General features: G+C 44.2%; 1 long non-coding RNA gene across 1 annotated transcript; it reads right to left on the reverse strand.

The window, feature by feature from the left end:
- Positions 12,421-14,097, reverse strand: LOC109711822. The gene is made up of 2 exons (XR_002216691.1): positions 14,051-14,097; positions 12,421-12,644 (listed from the first exon to the last, which is right to left on the reverse strand). It is a non-coding gene; the product is annotated as an uncharacterized LOC109711822 (long non-coding RNA).

The following is a 22,671-nucleotide window of genomic DNA, read 5'->3' on the forward strand; positions in this document are numbered from 1 at the left end:
GGCGGAGCCAGTTTCGAAGGCTCCGTACAGAATGGCACCGGTGGAGCTAAGGGAGCTAAAAGGTCAACTACAAGACTTGCTCGATAAGGGCTTCGTGAGGCCGAGTGTGTCACCGTGGAGAGCTCCGGTGCTATTTGTGAAGAAAAAGGATGGCACACTTCGACTCTGCGTAGATTATCGCGAGTTGAACAAAGTGACGATAAAGAACAAGTACCCGTTGCCAAGGATTGATGATCTATTTGATCAGTTGCAAGGGTCCAAGGTGTATTCGAAGATTGATCTCCAATCGGGGTATCATCAGTAAAAGATCAGGCCGAAGGATGTGCACAAAACGATGTACCGTACGCGGTATGGCCATTATGAGTTCACGGTAATGCCGTTTGGGCTTACTAATGCCCTGGCAGCATTTATGGACTTGATGAATCGAGTCTTTAGGCCGTTGTTGGATCGATGCGTCGTGGTGTTTATAGACGACATATTGGTTTACTCAAAGAGTGAGGAGGAGCATGAAGAGCATCTGAGAGCGGTGTTGCAGATACTCAGACAAGAGAAGCTCTATGCAAAGTTAAAGAAATGTGACTTTTGGCTGAAGGAGGTTACATTCTTAGGTCATGTGGTATCGGGTGACGGAGTGTCAGTAGACCCGAAGAAAGTAGAGGCGATCAAGGATTGGCCTTGCCCGACGAATGTAGCGGAGATCCGCAATTTTCTTAGACTTGCGGGCTACTACCGGCGGTTCGTGGAGGGGTTCGCCAAAATAACCACTCCACTAACGCGCCTCACGCATAAAGGAGTAAAGTACGTGTGGAACGACGATTGCGATCGAAGCTTCCAGGAGTTAAAGAACAAGTTGATGTCGACCCCGGTGCTTGCCTTGCCAACTCCGGGAGAGACCTTTGTAGTGTACAGTGATGCCTCGTATGTTTGTCTCGGGTGTGTATTAATGCAGAATGGGCGGGTCATTGCTTATGCATCGCGCCAGTTAAAGAGTTGTGAGAAGAACTACCCGATTCACGACCTCGAGTTAGCCGCGGTGATCTTCGCTAAAGCTTTGGAGGCATTACTTGTATGGTGAACATTGTGAGGTATACACCGATCACAAGAGTCTAAAGTACTTGTTCACCCAGAAAGAGTTGAACATGCGACAGCGGCGGTGGTTAGAGTTGCTAAAGGACTATGATGTCACCATACTATACCACCCCGGAAAAGCTAATGTCGTGGCCGATGCTCTAAGTAGAAAATCGGCGGAGAACTTAGCGACGGCAATTACGCCTCAACCGCTATTGCAAAAGGAGATGCAAAGATTTGGGTTGGAAGTGGTAGCACCGGGAGTGCCGGCTACACTTGCCGCATTAATTGTGCAACCGACCCTATTGGAAAGAATCAAGGATCTTCAAGCCTCGGATCCTTATCTTCAAAAGATACGAGGGGAAGTTGAGAATGGCAATGCCGAAGACTTCGGCATTGGAGCTGATGGCGCACTTCGATTTCGAAATCGATGGTGTGTGCCTAAAGATGACGAGTTGCGAAGGGCGATCATGCAAGAGGCGCATCAATCTCCCTATAGCATACACCCCGGCGGCACAAAAATGTACAAAGACTTGAAGGACCATTACTGGTGGCCGGGTATGAAAAGAGATATTGGGAAGTTTGTGGCGCAATGTTTAACGTGCCAACAAGTGAAAGCCGAGCGCCGATTTCCGGCGGAAAAGCTACAAAGTCTACCAATACCCGTTTGGAAATGGGAAGATATAGCGATGGACTTTGTTACTGGTTTGCCTCGATCACAAGGCGGACACGATGCGATATGGGTGATAGTGGATCGATTGATAAAGTCGGCACACTTTTTGCCGATACGTACTACGTGGTCGGGAGACAAGTTAGCTCAAGTGTATCTCGACGAGATTGTGAGACTTCATGGGATTCCAGTGTCGATTGTGTCAAATCGAGACCCCAGATTCACATCCCACTTTTGGAAGAGCTTGCAAGACGCGCTAGGCACACGGCTCGACTTTAGCACGGCGTTTCATCCTCAGAGTGATGGACAGTCAGAGCGGACGATACAAATCCTCGAGGACTTGCTTCGAACGTGTATGCTAGATTACAAAGGAGGATGGCATGATTTCTTGCCGATGGCGGAGTTCGCCTATAATAACAGTTATCAAGAAAGCATAGCAATGGCGCCCTTTGAGGCACTATATGGACGCAAGTGTCGTTCTCCTATTCATTGGAGCGATGTGGGCGAGAGGGCGGCTCTTGGCCCAGATGTGGTGCGGAAGGCGGAAGAAAAAGTTCGCCTTGCCCGTCAACGGTTGGCGACGGCGCAATCTCGGCAAAAGAGTTATGCCGACAAGAGGAGAAAGGATTTAGAGTTCGCGGTTGAAGACCGTGTATTCTTGAGAGTATCGTCGATGCGAGGAGTCAAACGATTCGGGGTCCGTGGGAAGTAAGTCCCCGTTATGTCGGACCGTTTGAAATATTAGAGCGTGTGGGTGCGGTGGCATACAAGCTCGCACTACCATCGAGACTCGCGGGAGTTCACAACGTGTTTCATGTGTCCAATCTCCGAAAGTATATTCGCAACTCGACACATGTATTGGAGTATGAGCCCGTGGAGCTACGTGAGGATATGTCCTACGAGGAGTACCCGGTGTGCATCCTCGATCGAGAAGTTAGGAAGTTGCGGAGTCGCAAAATCCCTTATGTGAAGGTCCAGTGGAGCAACCACGCGGCGCGAGAAGCCACTTGGGAGCTCGAGGAAACCATGCGGCAAGAGTATCTACATCTGTTTGAGTCGACGAATTAAGGTATGTGTAATTTCGCGGACAAAATTATTTTAAGGGGTGGAGAATGTAATATACCGAAAATTCGAAAAATAAAGATGTCGAACTTTAGTCAAATTGACCAAAATGCGAGGACGGTACACTTCGGAAAGTCCGAAGGTGTTAAAATGATTAAAAGCGAGTTACGGGAGGTTTTCGAGAGCTATAGAATCAAAATCTGCATTCTGCAGTTTTGAGCTCTCGGGGACCGGTCCCTGATGGAGAAGACGCGGTCCCCAAACCAGGTATGAAATGAGACCAGCCAAAAATCGGCTAAAGTCCTGAAAAATTACTCTCGAGAACCGGTCCGCTGCCTAAGAACCGTCCTCCCAAGGAAGACCGGTCATCGCGCGCGGGGTCAAGCTCATGGCTGCGCTGACAACCGTTCGGGAACCGGTCCCTCTGATGGAGAGACCGGTCCACCGCCTGCGCGAAACTGCCAAATTGCCGGGCATGTATTAAAGTGAAAGTTGATGAGTTTATTTGCAATTATGCAACCCGGATACTATTTATGAGGGCTAATTGAGATTTTCTCTCATTCTCAAACCCTCTCAAACACTCTCTGTCTCTCCCTCTCTCTCTCAGAAGCAAAGGAGGAGAAAAGAAAGAAAAAGGAAGAAAAAAAGAAAAAGAAGGTGAAGAAGAAAGATCAAAGATGTGAAGCAACTTCACTTACTTCCTCCTCTATGCAAGAAAAGAAAAGCTTATAGGGAGTCTGTGAACCCTAATGAAGTAAAACCCTAAAAAATGGGCCTTTGAATAAACCTAGTAATGTTTAATGGATGTTAGAGTCTTTGAAGCTGCCTTTTTGCTTCTTAGAGATCAAAGCCATGGTTAGGCTTGAGTGAGCTTTGGGCCAACCTCTAATGGTGAAATCCAAGAGCTAGGGTTTGGATTGAGCTGGAATGGTTTAGATGAACTCCTTAGAGTATATTGAAGCTACTTTTGCTTCCAATAGATCTAAAACCTAGTTTTGATATATGATTGGAGCTAGGTGTCAGGGACTAAATAGAAAAATTCTATGGCACCCGGTCCCATGCCCCAATCTGCTTAGCCGAGTTATCGGGTTGAAAACGGTCGAATCGGGTTGCAAGTAGACCCAAACCCAACCCGCTGTGGAAACTCAAGGGTCATTAAACTCATGAAGACGTTATGGGTGACTCTTGAGCGTGGGCAATTTAATGAGGGCTCATTATGTAGGCTCATATGTATGTAATAATGGGTGAGTTATGTGGTAGTGGGTGAGTTTGAAAGGCTACCTTTGGCGCGAGTAAATAGTTGGGTTGGCTAAGGCCATGACACACAAAGAGAGAGTTGTGTTGTATGCTGTTTGTAGGTGTAATCTCATTTCTAAGTAGTGTAGGTACTGTAGTTTTTTTAGAGAACCTCTGGCCTCTTTCTCTCTTTGTCATTTCCCTTGCATAAACTTAGCCGCTAGGAACGCGAAGGTCCGGGCTAGGCAACAGGGACAAAGCTGTGTCCATCTTCGAGCGGAAAGGGGGCGCCGCACGGGCTTTGGCGAACAAAACGCTAAGTCGCGTGACAGTTGGTATCAGAGCAGTTCGAGCGAGAAGCCATGTCGTCATCAGCGATGCGGAATCGTCGACGTTGGGGCAAGCCTCCATAACAGCCTTCCAAGCGAAGCTAAGAGCAAAGACCCTCAGCGAATCACGAGGATTGCATCGCTGGAGAACGCGCCTTGTGCTGTTGGAGTGGACATCGATCGGCGAGAATGGTGAAAGGTACGTACCGAGATGGCGGATACCTCTTTACTCATTCAACGAAGATGTCCACAGCATGAAGGAAAGCGTCGGGCGTAACTGGCCATGGGAGACAGTTTCGAAGCGGAACTTGAACTCCAAAGCCACAACATGAAAAGAATCGTGACGAGGAGCGAAGAAAACTGATCGAACGAGCTTGTTGGGCTCGAGTCGACGAGGTCGAGGACCTCAAGACAAGATAACGATCCTTGAGAAAGCGGTGGCGCGTGCCACGAACCCGCAACGGAGAGCGCGCTTCGAAGGTACGTACAACTGACCTTCAAAAATTTCAGGGGACCCGCGATGAGAAGGAGATCGAGCAATTTCTGGCGGCCATCCGAGAAGCGCTACTTCAAGGCGGTTGCGGCTGGACACGAGGAATAAGAAAGTCCAGGCTGGGCGGTCCATGTACCTTGCTGATGACCGCGATGGCTAATAGTGGCGTCGGCGTTCTGCGCGAAGCCGAGCAAGGGCCAATGCGCTTTGAAGACGTGGGATGGACTTCGTAACGCGAGCCTCAAGGCGCAGTTCTCAAACTACCTAACGAGCTACAGTCGAAGTACCTGCAGGAAGCAACTTCGAGCTCACACACACCGGAACGCTCAAGAGCTATGTCAAGAAACTCCAAGTTGATGCTGTCCATCACCAACATGCGGAGGAAGATCGCTTATTCTTCTCTCGACGGGGACTCCAACCTTGGGCGAACAAGGAGGCTTGTGGGAGACGCGACGTCAAGACGTTGCGTCCGCAATTGCCTTGGCGAAAAAAAACCTTGCCGAGTAGAGCCGGGCGGATTCAACATCGCAGCAAGACCCCCCAGCACGGTCGAGCAAAGGCTAAAGGTGAGGAGACCGTCGGCGACCAGAAAGAGCGCAGGCCGCGAAGGGGGTCTGTGCCGCGCCGAAGAAATTGACGGTGCCCTACTCTGCGGGCGAGAACCATTGGGCGAGGACTGCCCAAACAAGAAGAAGACTGAATGCATGTCCAGCACCGAGCACGCAGGTGCGAGGGGCAGTGCAGAACCAACGAAAGATGGGCGCGCTTAGGCTCGTTCAACTGCGTTTCAGGGGCTGGCAACGGTCAAGACAGCAACCCCTCAACAAGGAGCTTCTGTACATCGATGTTGACCCTTAAACCGGCAGGGCCACACGAGCATGGTGACACCCGGGAGCCACTCACAACTTTTGTGCGCGGAAGTGGAGGCCAAACGGATAAGGCCTTCCCCTGGAGAAGAGAGCGAGGATCAAGGCCGCAACTCTGAGGCAACAACCTGTTGGGCGGCGAGTGGCCAGGCGTAGGCCCATTGCGGTAGACCTTGGAAGAGGCAACCGGCAAACACGCAAGCCGCTGCAGACCGCATCGACGACATTCCAAGTATACTAGGTATGGCATCTGGCTTCGTCATAACGGCCCCCTTCACACGCGGATGCCAAAACACCCCCCGCTTGGGCCGCTAACGCACTAATAGACGAGGCGCCCCCCCATGCATCGGTCACCTAGCGAGACGCAAGAGCAAAACGGTAAGCCACCAGGCCACCCAAACCCTCCCTCTGGTCATTGGGCAGTTCGAGAGCGAGGTGTGAACCGTGGCGAGATGACTTTACCTTGCGGCGATTACACGCGAGGTGAGGCGACGAAGGGTCTGCGACACGAGAAAGACCTTCCTCGCTGGAGATTGGTACGCGTCTTGGGCCACATACAGTCTCCAGAATGTCAATGCCATAAACGAACGCCCCGAAACAGCACACCTTACGCACCTAAGGCGCGCGAGGTCCGATTCATCCATATGAGCTCAAGCGAGCAACCAGGAGTACCAAAACCCCGCCAAGCGAAAGCGCCAAATAATAGAATGGCCCGGCCAGAGCTCGAGGAGCTGCAAAAGCATTGAAGACTCCCTCGATGCAGGGCCGTTCCATCCGACACCTCCGATAAGACGCAAGTTACGGAGGCACACCAATTTTTTGTTCGAGGGAAGACGCACGAGGAACCTGCGCGGACTAGTTGATATCCGATTACAGCAGTCGCTCAACAAACTAATACAACGGTAATAACAAATACCCGCTCGCCAGAACTATTCCTTTGTTGCAGATCTCTTCGACCAAATTGGAGCGAGCGAAGACTTCACCAAACTCGACCTTACCCTAACTGTGGGTACTATCAGGTGGCGGATTCGGAAGGAGACGACGAGAGACCCACGTGCGTGACGAGGTAAACGCGGCCCTATGAGTTTCCTTGATCTATGGGAGACCGTTCGGCTTGACGACGCTGCCGCAACCTCTGCACACTTATGAATCAAGCTGTGCCATCATATCTCGATCGCTTGTAGTGGAGGCCCGACAGACTCGAGAGGTAATACACGCAACACCTTGGAGGAGGCACATACGAGCACTAATTGCGAAAACCACGTCTTCCAATTGCTCGCGGGAGAACACAGCTGTTACGTCAAGAAGAGAAGTCATATTGCGCAAGGACACCGCAGGGGCACTTCCCTTGCCACTGATAGGCCAGGGCCTGATTTCGCAATGACCCAGCGGAAGGTGCAGCCATCGCGAATGGAACCCCGAACCGACAGTCGTCTGATCCTGCGGTCTTTCCCTGGCTCGGTCAACTAACTACCCAGCCGACTTCATTGCTGGCTACCCTACTACTGCGAGAGCAGCCGAGCCCGTTGGACGGATCTGCTGAATTACAGAGAAAAACCACTCGTGGGTTTGGACCTCTCAATGCGCGGAGGCAGTTCGACGACCTAAAAGACGAGCGTGAACGGAGAATCCAGTGCTGGCGACTATACCCGACTGCAGTCGCACTTTGAGGTACATACTGATGCCTCTGACTTGGCGCGCCTTGGCGAAGTGCATAATCGCCAAAGGAAGAGGTGGCACTTCGCATTGGCCAACTGGATAGGCCAGGGCGATCTCCGCATAGGACCCAGCGGACAGGCGCGAAGCCATCTGCGAAATGGGAGACCCGAAACGACACGTGTCTGAATATGGCGGTCTTCCTTGGCTCGCAACTGACTACCGCCCCGCCACCGGACGGCCGCCAGATTTCATTGCTGGCATACATCTGGGCGAGAGCAGCCCCGTTGACGATCCTGCTGACAGAAAAACCACCGGGGTTTGGACCTCTCAATGCGGGCGGAGCGCATTCGAGACCTAAAGCCGAGAGCGTGACGTGAGGAATTCTCAGTGCTGCACTGAGCGCGACCTGCAGTCCACACTTTTGAGGTACATACGATGCCATCTGACTGTTGCCATTGAGGCCGGTGTCCTCCGTCCAGGAGGGACACCCTATCAGCCTATGACAGCCCGCAACTGCAACGACACGCGAAGCGGCCGCTTACACATAAAAGCGACAGCCACCACACCATAAACCGCGGCCTCTCCAGACAAACTCAACACCCGCCACAGCCCCCGACGGAGACCACCAGACAGCTGCCCACACGAGTCCAGGAGAAGAAATACCGCTGTGGGGATTGCTTGCGAACCCCGGCGCATCTACTTCTCGCTTGGAGCAAGTTTGTGTGCGCACCGACACGTTCGAACGACTACTTCCAATCGCAAAAAGAAGCATGTACGCCGTTAAAGACAGGCGAGGTGGCAAGGATTCTCCTTGTGGCGGAGTTCGACATGGAAGAATGCAATACGAAGCCCGGAAAAGGAGAACCGGTCGGCTGAGTGCCTCAGCCGCACCGCACGCCGAGCATTAGTCACCGTGTGGCAACTTCAGTGGACCGCTCCGCGATGCGACCTTCGTTCAGGACCAATCGAGGAACCACTAGTATCGCATCGAGAGAGATTCTGGTGCAGCTATGTCAAGGAGGGCAAAAGAAAGGTTTGTGAGCGACGGGCTGCTCCTCACCAAGGGCGAACGGGTGTACGCTGCCGCAGTGGGAGTAACCCTTCGCCGCGAGCATCATCAAAGAGTGCCATGACCTCCAAGTGGGCGGCCACCAGGTCAAAAGCGAACCCTGCGTTGCTCGAGCCGCCGTACTTTTGGCGCCGGATGCACGAAGACGTGAGGAGGCCTACCTGGCGAACCTGCTTGTGTGTCAACAAGACAAAGTTCGAGCACAACGACTGGCGACATCCTCGAAGCTCGAATTACCTGTGCCTAGCGTCCAGTCCGGTGCTGGGAGAGCAATTTCTAGTGCGACATACACTCTACCGCCATTGCCAAAGTAGGGTGCTTAGGGTCGAATTCTAGGTTGTGGTGATCGTTTTTCCCAAAGTACGGACACTTCCATTCTGGCCGTCGATTAAAACGGCTGAAGAAAGGACGCACACCCACCGGAACTGCTCTTCGTCAGCACATCGTCAACTTTGGCGGGAAGCCAACTCCACCAGCAGAGACAACGTGAGCGCCGCGGACGACCGCCCCAAGGTTCACTGGCCAAGACCTTTGGTACCGGAGGTTTTTCAAATCTTGGGTCGGAGTTCTCTATCTCCACCATGTTGGCATACAGTCCAGACTCGATCGGCAAACTGAGCGGGTGAACGCTCTGTTGGAGAGTATTGCGAGCACTCTATGTGAGTGCCCAATGCAGAAGGAATTGGTGCACAATCACTCTCGATGTTCGCCCACAGTTTGCTTACAAGCGCGGGCACGTGAGTCTAAACAGAGCCGCTGCCAGCCACTGTAATCGAGAAGATTGCGATCGGGCGACAGACCCAACCTTGCCGCCCCACACGGCTGCTGCGAGAGACAGTTCCGCAGCCCAGTTGCGGTCTTGCAGTTTACCAGCTAACTGCAGGAAAAGGGTGAAATTGCAGGCGATACTTGAAAAGCAGCACGGACGGATGAAGAGTGGGCCCCTCGACGAAAGCACAGGCCTCTCATGGATATTGCCGAGGGCGACCGCACCCCGTGTCACTGGATAACAAGCTCATACCGCAGCAAGTTCAAAAGCCTTGGCGGTAAGGTGCCAAGGGACTGCTAAAGGGCCAGTAACGAAAGGCCCCATAATACCGGTCGTCAAGGCGAGTGGGCAAGAGGGGGCGCTACAAGCTGCACTGCCCGCAAACCTCAGGATCCACCCGTTTTCATGTCAGCAGGTTGAAGCTGTACAACGAGGTACGCGGAGGATCCGACAAGGAGGTCCGCAGCGAGCGCCTGCCGACCATGGTGACTTCGTGTCGACAAAGACACGAGTCCATCCTGGACAACTCGACTCATTCGCGACGTAAAGGGTCGTGCCGAATCCCTGAGTACTGGTGAAGTGGAAGAATCCCCATGTCGGCGCGAGGCGAGTTGGGAGAGGCGGATCACACTTTGCAGTACCAGCGGGCTCATCGACGAGTTCGCAGAAGCAGCGCGCGACGATGGACGCCTGCCATTAGGTTGTGAGGAGGGTGTCAGGGAACTTAGAAAATTCTATCAGCCGGTCCCTGGCTCCAAATCTGGCTTCAGCGAGTTCGGGTTGAAAACGGTCGAATTCGGGTTGGCAAGTAGAACCCAAACCAGCCGCTGGGGAAACCAAGGGTCATGAAACTCATGGGAGTTATGGGTGAGCTCTTGAGCTTTTGCATTTAGAGGGCTCATTATGGTAGGCTCATTATGTATGTAATAATGGGTGATTATGTGGTAGTGGGTGAGTTGAAAAGCACCTGTTTGGCCATATAAATAGTGGGGTTAGCTAAGGCCATAACAACGAAGAGAGAGTGTGTTTGTATCTGTTTGTAGTTTAATTCTCATTTCTAGTAGTCGTAGTACTTAGTTTTGAGAGAGAGCCTCTGCCTCTGTCTGCTTTGTCATTTCCCTTTTGCAGAGCGTTAGTTCGTAGACGGCGAAGGTCGGGCTAGCAACAGGGACATAAGCTTGTCCATACTTCGAGCGGAGAAAGGTGGCCGCCGCACGGGGCTTTGCGAAACGAAAACGCTAGAGGTCCGTGACAGCTAGAGGCACCAAATGGGGCTTTTGCTCATCGGATTCTAAATGCAATTACCCTCTAGAAACAAATTGGGGGTATTTTCGACGCGTTGTGGGCGGCTCGATTACTTACGAAAAGTCTATAGAAAGATATGGGCAAAATGGCCTAGTTGGGCTTCGTTTTGCTGCCAGGGTGAAGGAACGAGAGCCTACAAATCCAAGAAAATGCGCGGACACCTAAATAAACCTACGAGGTGGGTGGTGCTTCCAGAACATTCATTGAAACTTCTCTCTATGCCTAATGTCGTCATTCATTGAGCCATATGTATTATATATTGTTGGCATTGGATTTTTTCGGGTAACAGTAATGATGAAAATGTAATTGATATGATTGTGAGTGAACAACTTGCATAGGATATAATGAATGAGGAACTATGTGAAACGTCGAAAAACCCTTATGTGAATAGCATGAGAGCAAAAGTGAGCACCCAAAAGTGACGTCAAAAGAACGAGTGACACAATGACATAGATCGATTGCATTCGGAAAAGTTAATGAAAATACACAGAGATAGTGTAGGTAAAAGAACCAATGTAAGTAAAGAGGATGAAAATGACAATGCTTAAGTTAACAGTAATGTGGGAAGTAAATGAACATGAAGTGTAGAAGGTAGCCAAACTACAAGAATTGTATTCAAAGAATGTGTTCGCATGAGTTCTAGCAACAAAAAGTGATGAAAGAACACTAAAGAGCTAGTGAAGTCAAGATTGAACTATAAATCCTTTTGAGTAAGGATAATGATCGATACTATGCTATGAGTCCGTGCTCGAGGCGACGCTCCCTCGGGCATGCCGCTCACGAGTTATCATCACGGGTTGGATTAAACCGAAGGGCCTAGGTCCTAGCGGGTGAGTCCTGCGATGATGGACTTAATGTGAAGTCAAGGTTAAATGTGGCGAAACCCCGGTGTTAGCCTTGAGATAAAGAATAAGAATAAAGAACTAAAGAGCAAAGAACAAAGAACAAAGGTAGACGTGAAAAAAACAAAAGAAAGTTTGCATAATCTGCATTTATTTAATGTTGAGCATATTCTGTCTTTATTGTCAGGACATATTACATCAAATGTATAGGAATTGGTTACTATATCCAGCTTATTCTTTCTATTATTGCCTGAGTTAGCCCTAGGTGGGAAAGTACGGTGATTTTAGGCCCGAACCCACTGGTAATATGTTTGTAGTTCTCCCCACTAATTTTCACGAGTAGCCGGACCGAGCGACGCCGGGAGCGACCGATGGTAAAGTATCGCGCCTTATGTCAGACAGGCCAACCAAAGTTGGGTTTGATTTTATAGTAAAGTACTCTATGATTATTTTTTGACATGATGCTAAATGATGTAAAGAAAAGAATGTAATGTGTATTTTGAGGTAAATGTGATGTAAGAAAGAAATGAGAGAATAAAATGTAAGGAATTCGAAAATGAACAAGAATGAATGCAATGTATATGATCAAAAATGAATTATAGTACAAGTGAATGTTTAGTTTCCCTTTTTCTTTCACTCGTGGCGTATTGCTTACCCTCGTGTGAGCCGTTTGTGTATGTTTCCGCTAGTGCTTTTCTCTATTGATGAAAATGTACATGTGATGAGCCTTGGGCGGATAGGGGAAACTCTGTCCGTTCGGCGTCTGTTTGACGTGCTCGGGTCGGGCCAAATTGGTATCGGTCCCGAGGCGTGACAAGTATGATACAGAGCAAGCTGGTGCAAAGAAGTATTGTCACGCCCCGATCCCGCCTATTTGGCCGGTTTCGGGCACGCCGACAGACCGCCGAACGGACAAGGTTTCCCCGGTACCGCGGACAGAGTCTCCCCTGTACATTCAAGGCGTCGCAATCAATACAATGTACAAAATTCCAACCAGGAACACATTTCGATCAAAGATTGCATAAGAAAGTATCAAAAACATAATCTACTTGTTATTACAAGCATTCACATTCATACATTTTACATCCCAAATACTTATTACATTCAACTTCCAAATACAATCCGATTTAACATGATTATTACAACTTGATTCTTTTCATTTTCTACAATCCTAAGCAAGCCGACTCAGCGTACCGCTATCTCTGGTCTCGGTGGTAGGGCGCTAACTATAATGCTACGCCCTCGCCTCGCGCCGCCGCGCCGCTCACGTGTGAACCTGTAACACCCCAAAACCACGTGGGGTGAGAACCAACTCCATGGTTCCCAGTGGGTACGGCCACCCAAGGGAAAAGCTCGACCAATAGGTCCAAGGGAGGCAACTGCAAGTTAGTTCAATAAACAAATAAATATATATCTTGATTATGCAACAAATGAAACCATGCATTGCCTCACGAATGCAATATGAAGATCATGCAATGATGCGACTATACAATCAACTAGTAATTCAATCGATTACTACTTTCATCCAATTGACATTTAAGGCTTTCTGTCATTTACCATTTTAATCATAAGGTCTCATTTACCTTTATCAACTATCCACCCGACTCGGTCTTGAGTCAATCATTCGCGGAGTACCGCGCAAAGGCAGGCTCGAGGCGAAGGACGTCTCACTTGCACCTCAGCCTTAAGTCCACTCAACTAGGGTATTATTATAGCTCATAAATTTATTACCCAATCACTTGGCTAACCCGAAGGTTTCGCCCTCAACAAACTCACCAACTCAAAATTCGAAAAATCGGGGAGATACTCGCTACACCCGATGGGACCGTCCTCTGGGGAGATACTCGCTACAACCCAGTGATGTCGACTCCGGAGCACATCGCCCGAGGGGGAGCTACCACAACCTCGAGCAAGGACTAAAGGTGAGTATGATCAATGATCAAATCCAAAATCTTGAGGATGTCAAGTTCAATCCATTTCTTAACTTTAGAAAGACTATGCTCAAATGACCCTAACTCTAGGATTGAAATGTCATAATATTTCCATCATTCTTTTCTTTGCATTCTTTACTATCACTCGTGTCATATACACTACTATATTCTTGGACTCATGCCACACTTGTTTTTTAAGTGTTCAACATACCATAAGTGTTTCCACTATACTAATCATATGCCACTCGATCTAATATATATAGATTGTCCACGTCACATATCATAGTTCATATGTCATTGTTTTTCAATGTCGAGTTCTCTAATTCACCTAGAGTTTATCGACCCAAGTTCAACATGCATGTGTCATTTAACATAATCCACAATATGTCAATATACATTCATCTAGTATATTCTACAATAAATCAACATGCACTCATTCATCATATTCCACAATATGTCTACATATATATGCCAACCATTCATATGCCATCCAACATGTTCCATAATTTATCAACATGCATATTACCTCTAACATATTACTATAACATTATTTTCATGCATTCATGTAACAATTAACTCATGCATTCATCTAGCATTATTTAACTTGCATCTTATCATTACGCATTTCTACTTGGCATTTACATTAACATGCATCATTTTCATACTTCATTTACATCTATATGCATCAACATGGATTCTTAATTTGCTTAGACATAAAGGCGACCTAGTCGCTTCGGTAAGCACAACCCACCTTAACTCGCGTTCCGATTGCTTGTCGACACTTGCAATCGGCCTCCCGCGGCACCCGTATCCGGCACGGCCCGATATCGCAACTGCGCCTCAACTGTGCTCCGCTTCGCAGCCCCGAAAATTATAGGTCTTCGGTTATGTGCCACGATGCCTCAAATCCATTTCCATGATTTTACGACGTCGCCTCGGCCCTCCCGGCGGACCCGAAGCCTAAACGTCCATTTCTTTAATAACTTTGTAACGACTCGTCGGATTGCCGAACCGTCTTTGCCAACGCGTTTCGTTGCCTAGCAATTAGGTTTACGAAGGGTCAAATGAGATCAAACCCTCATATTTTGAAAGTTTGCATTTTGGAGCCCTAGGTTACAACTATGCAAGAAATCACTAAATTGATCCATGATTCAAGCATTAATCATCTAGATAGCATGCTAGAACTCCTCTAAATTCATTTATAAGGTATTTAAACAAAGCATTAAAGATCTACCATTAAAGGGCTCAAGAAGCTCATCTCAAAATGAGCTCCAAACCATGGAGAAGATGAAGAAGACGAAGGCGATCCACCTCCAAGCTTCAATCTCCACCAAATCCATTCTTTTTGGGAGAGATTTAGAGAGAGAAAGAGAGGCTTCTCTCTTTCCTTCCATGCGTGTGTGTTGTGTGCGTGCGTGTGTGGGGGGGTTGGGGCAGCCTCGGTTGAAGAAGGAAGGAGGAAAAGGGATTTAATCCCTTTTTACCATTTTGCCCCTCAACTATGCACTATTCATTTCGGGCAGTTTATTTTTCGTCGGAGTCCTTCTGGATGTCCGTTTTAGCTCAAATTTGACAATTATGTTTGGTTTAACGTACTAAACAAGAATATATCTTAAGTTTTCAGTTTCGACCCCGTTTGGTCACCGAAAACTGTGCCGAACTGCAATCTTTATCAGATAGTCTTCGGATTTTATTTCTTACTCTACGGGTGTCAGAAAAATATGAAACTTTAAATCTAGCCTCATTAAAATATTACTGACATCCCCGCCAATTTTCATAATTTTCTGAGACTATGCATTTTCTGCTAATTTATCTGCCCCGTTTCCAACAGAAAATTCTAGATCTTCTGTTTTCATTCCGATTTCAGCACAAGTTACTTCTGACTTATATTTTACTTCTCTAAATCCAATAAAAATAGTATCTTACACTATTTTTATTTATTTCTATTTTTATACCAAAATCTGGTATGTTACAAGTATGCTGCTAGCCGCTTCTTTCGCTACCAGATGGTCGAAGGAAAGTCCGTGGTCGAGCAAGTTCAAGACTTTCAGATGATCGCTCATGAAGTTCAATCTGAAGGAGTCAAGTTTGGAGATAACTTGATCGTACTAGGGATCATCGACAAGCTACCACCATCATGGAGGGAATTCCAAAAAACCCTTCGACACAAGCAAAAGGAGATGTCTCTCGAGACATTAATCACGCGCATTCGCGTGGAAGAAGAGGCAAGAGGCCAAGATGCACTTGAAGCAAAAGAGAATGATGCTAGCGCCACTAAGGTAAACTTAGTATCTTCTAATACTTTACCTAATAACAATCATTCTAGAAATACATACTTGAAGCCTAAAAAGAAAATTAGAAAGAACAGTGATAACCTCAATTTAAGAAAAATGACCAAGGACCTCCTTCAAATGTGAAAAATTCTATAATTTGCTATGTCTGTGGCAAAAGTGGGCATATTGCTCGATTTGAAAATTCCGGAAATATAAAGCTTTACCTCAAGCTAATATTACCGAGGAGCCACTTGTGGCGATGATAACAAACAAATGCTTAGTGGAGAATGCTGAAGGATGGTGGGTAGACTCTGGTGCCAATAGGCATGTCTGTCATGATGAGACTTGGTTTAAAACATATACTCCCTATGAACAACCAAGAAATATTATGCTTGGTGATTCGCATACTTCTGAAGTTTTAGGGAGTGGTGAGGTCGAGTTAAAATTTTCTTCTGGAAGGGTGCTTATCTTGAAAGATGTGTTGTATACACCCTCGATTAGGAAGAACTTGATGTCAAGTTTTCTTCTTAATAAAGCTGGCTTCAAACAGACCATTGAGTCTGATTAGTATGTGATTTCAAAGAATGGAAAGTTTGTAGGTAAAGGTTATGCATGCGACGGAATGTTTAAACTAAATATTGAGAATAAAGTATCATCTACTTCTGCTTACATGCTTTCTTCTGTGAATTTTTAGCATACTCGTTTGTGTCATATTAATAGCAAATATGTTAGCTTGATGAGTAGTTTAGGATTAATTCCCAAACTGAATAGTGATTTTGACAAATGTGAAACATGTAGTAAGTCAAAAATTACTAAACGACCTTATAAAAGTATTGAAAGAAGTACCGAATTACTTGAGCTAATTCATAGTGATATTTGTGAATTTGAAGGTAATCTAACTCGTGGAGAAAATAGATATTTTATCACTTTTATTGATGACTCTTCAAAATATACTTATGTTTATTTATTAAAAAATAAAAGTGATGCTTTTGAAAAATTTAAAGATTTCCTTCATGAAGTAGAAAACCAATTCGGTAAAAAGATAAAGAGAATTAGAAGTGATCGAGGTCGTGAGTATGAATTTACGGGATTCAACTCTTTTGCTCAGTCTTTAGGAATTATCCATGAGATTACCGCTCCATATTCACCTGTCTCTAATGGAGTGCCTGAGAGAAAAAATAGAATGCTTATTGAGCTAACAAATGCTATGATGATTGACATTGGTGTACCCTTAAACCTTTGGGGTGAAGCCATTTTAACTACATGTTATGTCTTGAATCGCGTGCCACATAAGAAGTCTAAGGTGACACCCTTTGAATTATGAAAAGGGTATAAGCCAAATTTTGGATATCTTAAAGTATGGGATTGTCTAGCATATGTGAGGCTTACAGACCCTAAAAGACCCAAATTGGATGTTAGAGCTGCCACTTGTGTTTTTCTTGGATATGCTTTGAATAGTACAACCTATAGATTTTTAGACATTGAAAATAATGTGATTTTTGAATCAAGAGATACTATTTTTCATGAAGAAAAGTTTCCTTATAAATCGAAAAATAGTGGGGGTCAAAATTTTAAAAGTATTTCAAATAAACCGAGTTCTTCAAACTCTTTCTTGCAAAATCAAGAAAAAAATATTTTTGAACCAAGAAGAAGTAAACGAAGCAGAATAGAAAAAGATTTTGGCCCTGATTATGTTATTCTGAATATTGAAGAAAATTCATTTTCTTTACAAGAAGCTTTATCTTCAAATGATTCAATTTTTTGGAAAGAGGCTGTACCTGATGAGATGGAATCCATAATTTCTAATAAAACATGAAAATTAGTGGATTTACCACCAGGCTGTACAACAATTGGTTGTAAATGGGTTCTCAGAAAGAAGTTGAAACCGGATGGAAGTGTAGACAAGTATAAAGCTAGACTTGTCGCAAAAGGTTATAAACAAAAAGAAGATCTAGACTTCTTTGATACCTTTTCTCCGGTGACAAGAGTGACATCCATCAGAGTTCTGATTGCTATTGCTGCAATTCATGACTTACAAATTCATCAGATGGATGTAAAAACTGCCTTTCTAAATTGTCACGCCCCGAGCCCGATCCTTTTTGGCCGATTCGAGAGCGTGAAACAGACGCCGAACGGACAGAGCCTCCCCTGTCTGCCCAAGGCTCAACAACAGGTACAGATAGAGTATAGAAATTGCATAAGCAAAAGTATACACAATGGCTTGCACGAGGGCAAGCAATAGCCAAGAGTGAAAGTAAACAACTACACTTAAGGAATCGATTACATTTTTCATCATTTCTTTTCTTTTACATCACAGGATCTCAAAATATCATTCTTGCATTTAAATGTAAAGATCTTTCACAACATACATGTTCTTTTCTTTAACAACTAAATCATCAAGTACAGAAGATGATATATAAAAAAAAGGGGTATGCAACTAGAGTAAGTAAACATCTCGGGCGGTCTCTACCTAGGGCGCGATGCCCTTACCGCGATCGTCCGCCGGCTTACTGGGTCCCGGCTCTGTGGAAATAGGAGTGTGAGAACTACAACAAAGTTCCCAGTGGGTTCGGCAACCAACCACGCCGACTATCCCACTAGGTCTAATCAGGCATAATAGAATGAAAGAAAGTAAGTAACCAACTAGCAAATGCAACTAATATGCCTGAACAATATAAATGATATGCACAATGTAAAGCTCATAGTGTCAATACCCAATCTCTTGGCTAACCCGTAGGTTTCGCCCTCAACAAACTCACCAACTCAAAATCCCAATAATCGGGGAGATACTCGCTACACCTGATGGGACCGTCCCCTGGGGAGATACTCGTTACACCGAGTAATGTTGCAATTTACTATTAATGTTGCAAAATAAAATAAATTAGCAGTATAAATTAGTGAATGCCGCTAAAGTTTCCAGCATTTTATAAAAATGACACTATAATAAAGTAGCAGCACTTATTGCTAAATGCCGCAATATTTGCTCAACAATATTTATTTAAATCATGCTAATTAATATATTTAGCAGCATTACTTGATAATTGCCGCTAGATTTAATTATTTAGCAGCAATTTACTATTAATGTTGCAAAATAGGATAAACTAGTAGTATAAATTAATGAATGCCGCTAAATATAATAAACTAGTAGCACTTGTTGCTAAATATCGTTACTAATTAATATATAATTATTAATATATCCCTTTTTATTTAGAATTGAAAATTTTAAAATTAAAGTTTAAAATTTGAAACATATAATTTTAAAAAGTAAACTTATAATTTAAATTTTAAAATTTTAAAATTTATATCTTAAATTTTAAATTTTAAATTCTAAAATTTTAATTTTTAATTTTTAATTTTTAATTTTTAAATTTATTTAAAATTTCAAATTTCAAATTTAAAACAATAAATTTTAAAAATTAAAATTTGATATTTGAAAATTAAAAATTTAAATTTAGTATCTAAATTTAAAATTTTAAAATTTTAAAATTTTAAAATAGAAGACTTAAAATTTAACAAATTAAAATAAACATATCTAATAGTCGCTAGCGCAAGTGGTAAAGGGCTTGGTGGTTGGTATTCGAGGTCTTAAGTTCGAATCCTAGTTGATTCACATTTTCAACAAAGTTTATTTCTAAAAGAAATAAACGAAGAGGGTAGCATCTAAAAAAAAAAATTTAAATTTAAAATAAAATTAAAATTTTAAAATTTCAATTCTAAAATCAGATATTTATATTAGCGGCATTATATTTATATGCCACTAATAAACAATTTAAAATTAGCATTTAATTTCTTTTACGGCATGATTTACATTAACAGCATTTATAATAAATGCTGTTAATACTTTTAGGGTGCGTTTGGTTCGAGTTTTCCTGGCAGGATTACAGGCAATCCTGCCAGGATAACTGTGTTTGGTTAATCTGCTATGTAATCTAGTCGTTAATGTAGCATTACAAATCGAGCAGGATTATATCGAAAATATTAACAGGAGGAGGGTCGAGTATCTTGCATTACTGAAACCCGTTAATACTACATATTATGTAAAATGATAATTTTACCCTCCAACAATCCCAAATCTAATTAACAGCATTATTTTCATCTCTCTCGCCTTCCTCCCTCTCTCTCGCAGGCCGCTTTCTCTCGCTCTCTCTCTCTCGACGTCTCTCTCTCTCTCTCTCTCTCTCTCGCACGAACACCTATCATCTTCTATTGCGTCGTCCTCCCAGGTAATCATCATGATCTCCTTACCTTCATTCGTCATTTCCGCAAAAAATAATATTCAAATGACCACAACAAGGGCAATTTTGAAAAAAATTATACTTTTATGTCAGGATTACTAAATTTTATAAACTGAACCAAACGTATTAATGCTATAAACACTGTAATTTAGTATTACATTACTGCATTAAACCAAACGCGCTAATACAACATCAGTAGTAATCTCACGCCGAAATCCAAGATACCTGGATATGTCCAGATACTTTGTAATATTACATAACTCGAACCAAACGGGCCCTTAACAACATTGGTATATGCAGCATTTAGTGTCATATGCTGCTAAAACTTTTAGCAGCATTTCTTGATCATTTAGCAGTATAAATAAATGCCACTAATGACTAATTTTCTAATAATGAATTCTAATCCATAAATCTCACCTTAGCCACCATAGTCAAGCAGCTAGATCCACCATTAGAGAGCTCTTCCAAGCTTCTTCTCCAACTTAAAGCTTTCAAAATCTCCAATTTTTTCTCTTTGATGGAGAAATTACAAGAGAAAGGGAGAGAGAGGTGTTAGAGAGTAAGAAAAAAAGGTTTAGAGAGAAAGAAGGGTTCCTTTTTCTCCCTTTTTTTTTTTCCTGTATAGGTAGAAGACAAAAGAGAGAGTAGGTGAGGTAGGTCTTATCCTTGAGCCCCAACACAATTGCAACTTAATCCCTCTCATTCAATGAAGTTTTCACTCAACCCACAACTTTTGCTTTTAAACTTCTTCCAATTGTCTCATACACCATTTTCTCCATACTTTGCCAATTTAGCCAAAGTTCGAGAAAGTATATTGAAATTCAATACACTACAAAAGGGATAAGATCTAATGGTAAAAAACTTATAAGCAGTAAGTACTTGGTGCTTTTTAAAGCAGCATAGCCGGACTATATATAGAGAGAGAGAGAGAGAGAGAAAGAGAGTGAGAGAGTGGGTGAGTGAGAAAAAGAGTAGGACTTGTGTGATATTAGGAGCATGGAGACCTTCATGCTCCTAAGCCGTTTTTGATGATGGAACTTCCGAATGGACGATTGGCTTTGGAAAATAAATTTTGTGGATTTTTTATAATATTTACATAGTGATCTAAAGGATTAAAAATCAATAATTTTTATGGTTGATGTATGTCGTTTGCTAGTTTAACGGTGTAAAAATATTCAAATCAGATAAAATTTGATAGAAAATTTTTTATATTATTTACAACAAGATCAATATCTCTGATCAAAAATTTTAGTGTCGCATCATAACTTTTTGTAAGATTTTTATTTTCAATCGTTGATTTTGATTCTTTCTTATCACTAGGTAAATGATATCGAAAAATCGCAAAATTTATTTTATAAATAGTTCAAATATTGCTAGCTCAACTCTGACAGAGCCAATGGTCAATTCGAAAGTTTTACATCAAAAATGTCTTAAGAGCACGGAGGCTTCCGTGCTCCTAATAGCACAGGAGTCTTACTCTCTCTCGCTCTCTATCTATATATATGGAGTGTGATATATTGAACCTTAGAAAACTAACAAGGTTGCAGTATGAATTTTTAGTCAGCATTTTTATTTTACAGTGCTTACAGAGTTGGAGATGTTTTGATGCAAAATAGATGCAAAAACGGACTTTGAAATTCAAGATTTAATTTGTGGGACTTAAGTTGAAATATTGACTTTTGAGGGACCTTGTAACGTATCAAATCCCCATTGTGTTGTGCCGAGCTTCTATCAAAGTGATCGAAGCGCGGAGTCGGACGAGTTGGAACGGTCCGCAAAGTGTTTAAAACGCTTTGGAGTGTGTTGCATAGGGGTTAGAGGACCCAGGAGAGCTAGCTGGGAAGTTTTCAGCAAAGTGCTGAAAAACTTTGCTCTCGGGGTCCGGACCCTGTGCAGGGTCCGGACCCCGTAAGCGAAATCAGCCCAGTGCGGGCTGCTGTGAAATGGTGGAATTAGAGGGGCTATTGTGCTATTGTGACATAAGGGGATATTTGTAAGTGAATGGGTGGGTGTTTGGCCTCATTTCCTCTCACCCAACCTCATTTAGGGTTCCCTCTCTCTCTCTAAAACCTTTCTCTCTCTCTCTTCCTCTCTCCCTAGAGCTTGGGCAAGGAGGGGGTTTGATTGGAGAAAAAGCTTGCTAAGGTGGATGAAAGGCTTCCTTGAGGTGGAGGCTAGCTTGAGCAAAGGCTTTGGAGGAAAAGTTTGGAACCTAAAGGTAGGTTTCCATGTTTCTCACTAGGGTTTTGGTATTTGCTCCTAGTATATGCTTCTAGGAGGTGTGTATGGTAGTTTTCTCCATATTTCTCCATGCTAGGGACTTGTTTGGAGAAGATGACATTGTAGAGGGTTGTAAATTAGGGTTTTGTAAATATAAGGTCCAAGTTAGGGATTGATCTCTTATTACCCTAATCGCTAGGTTTTCTAACGCGTTGGTGAGCTCGGTTCAGCGATCCGATGAGTGTACGCGGAGATATTGGCAAAAAAAGCCCATTTCGGCTTTGTTTTGCCGCAGCAAGCGGCGTAGGCGTCTAAAAGTCACGAAATTTGGATCGTGGCATCTTAGCATACCTATAAGGTGGGAGGTGCTATCCGAAATCTCTGAATCTTCTTCTATTTCTATGTTGCCTTTATTTGAGCATGTGTGTGTATAGTAGAATCATGCATCTTAGGGTTATGTGACTTGTATCTATGGTTGGAAAATAATTATATGCTTCTAGGTTAGAGAACATATGAATTGTAATGGACCAATTGTGTTGGGACCCTATGGATGTGTGATATAGACTATGACAATAGTAAACAAAGGTGACATTGATATTAGCGACGAGATTGGCACTGAGAACATAAATGGCTAAACAAGGTTA

This window comes from Ananas comosus, linkage group 6 (assembly GCF_001540865.1).
Source record: "Ananas comosus cultivar F153 linkage group 6, ASM154086v1, whole genome shotgun sequence".
Taxonomy (NCBI): domain Eukaryota; kingdom Viridiplantae; phylum Streptophyta; class Magnoliopsida; order Poales; family Bromeliaceae; genus Ananas; species Ananas comosus.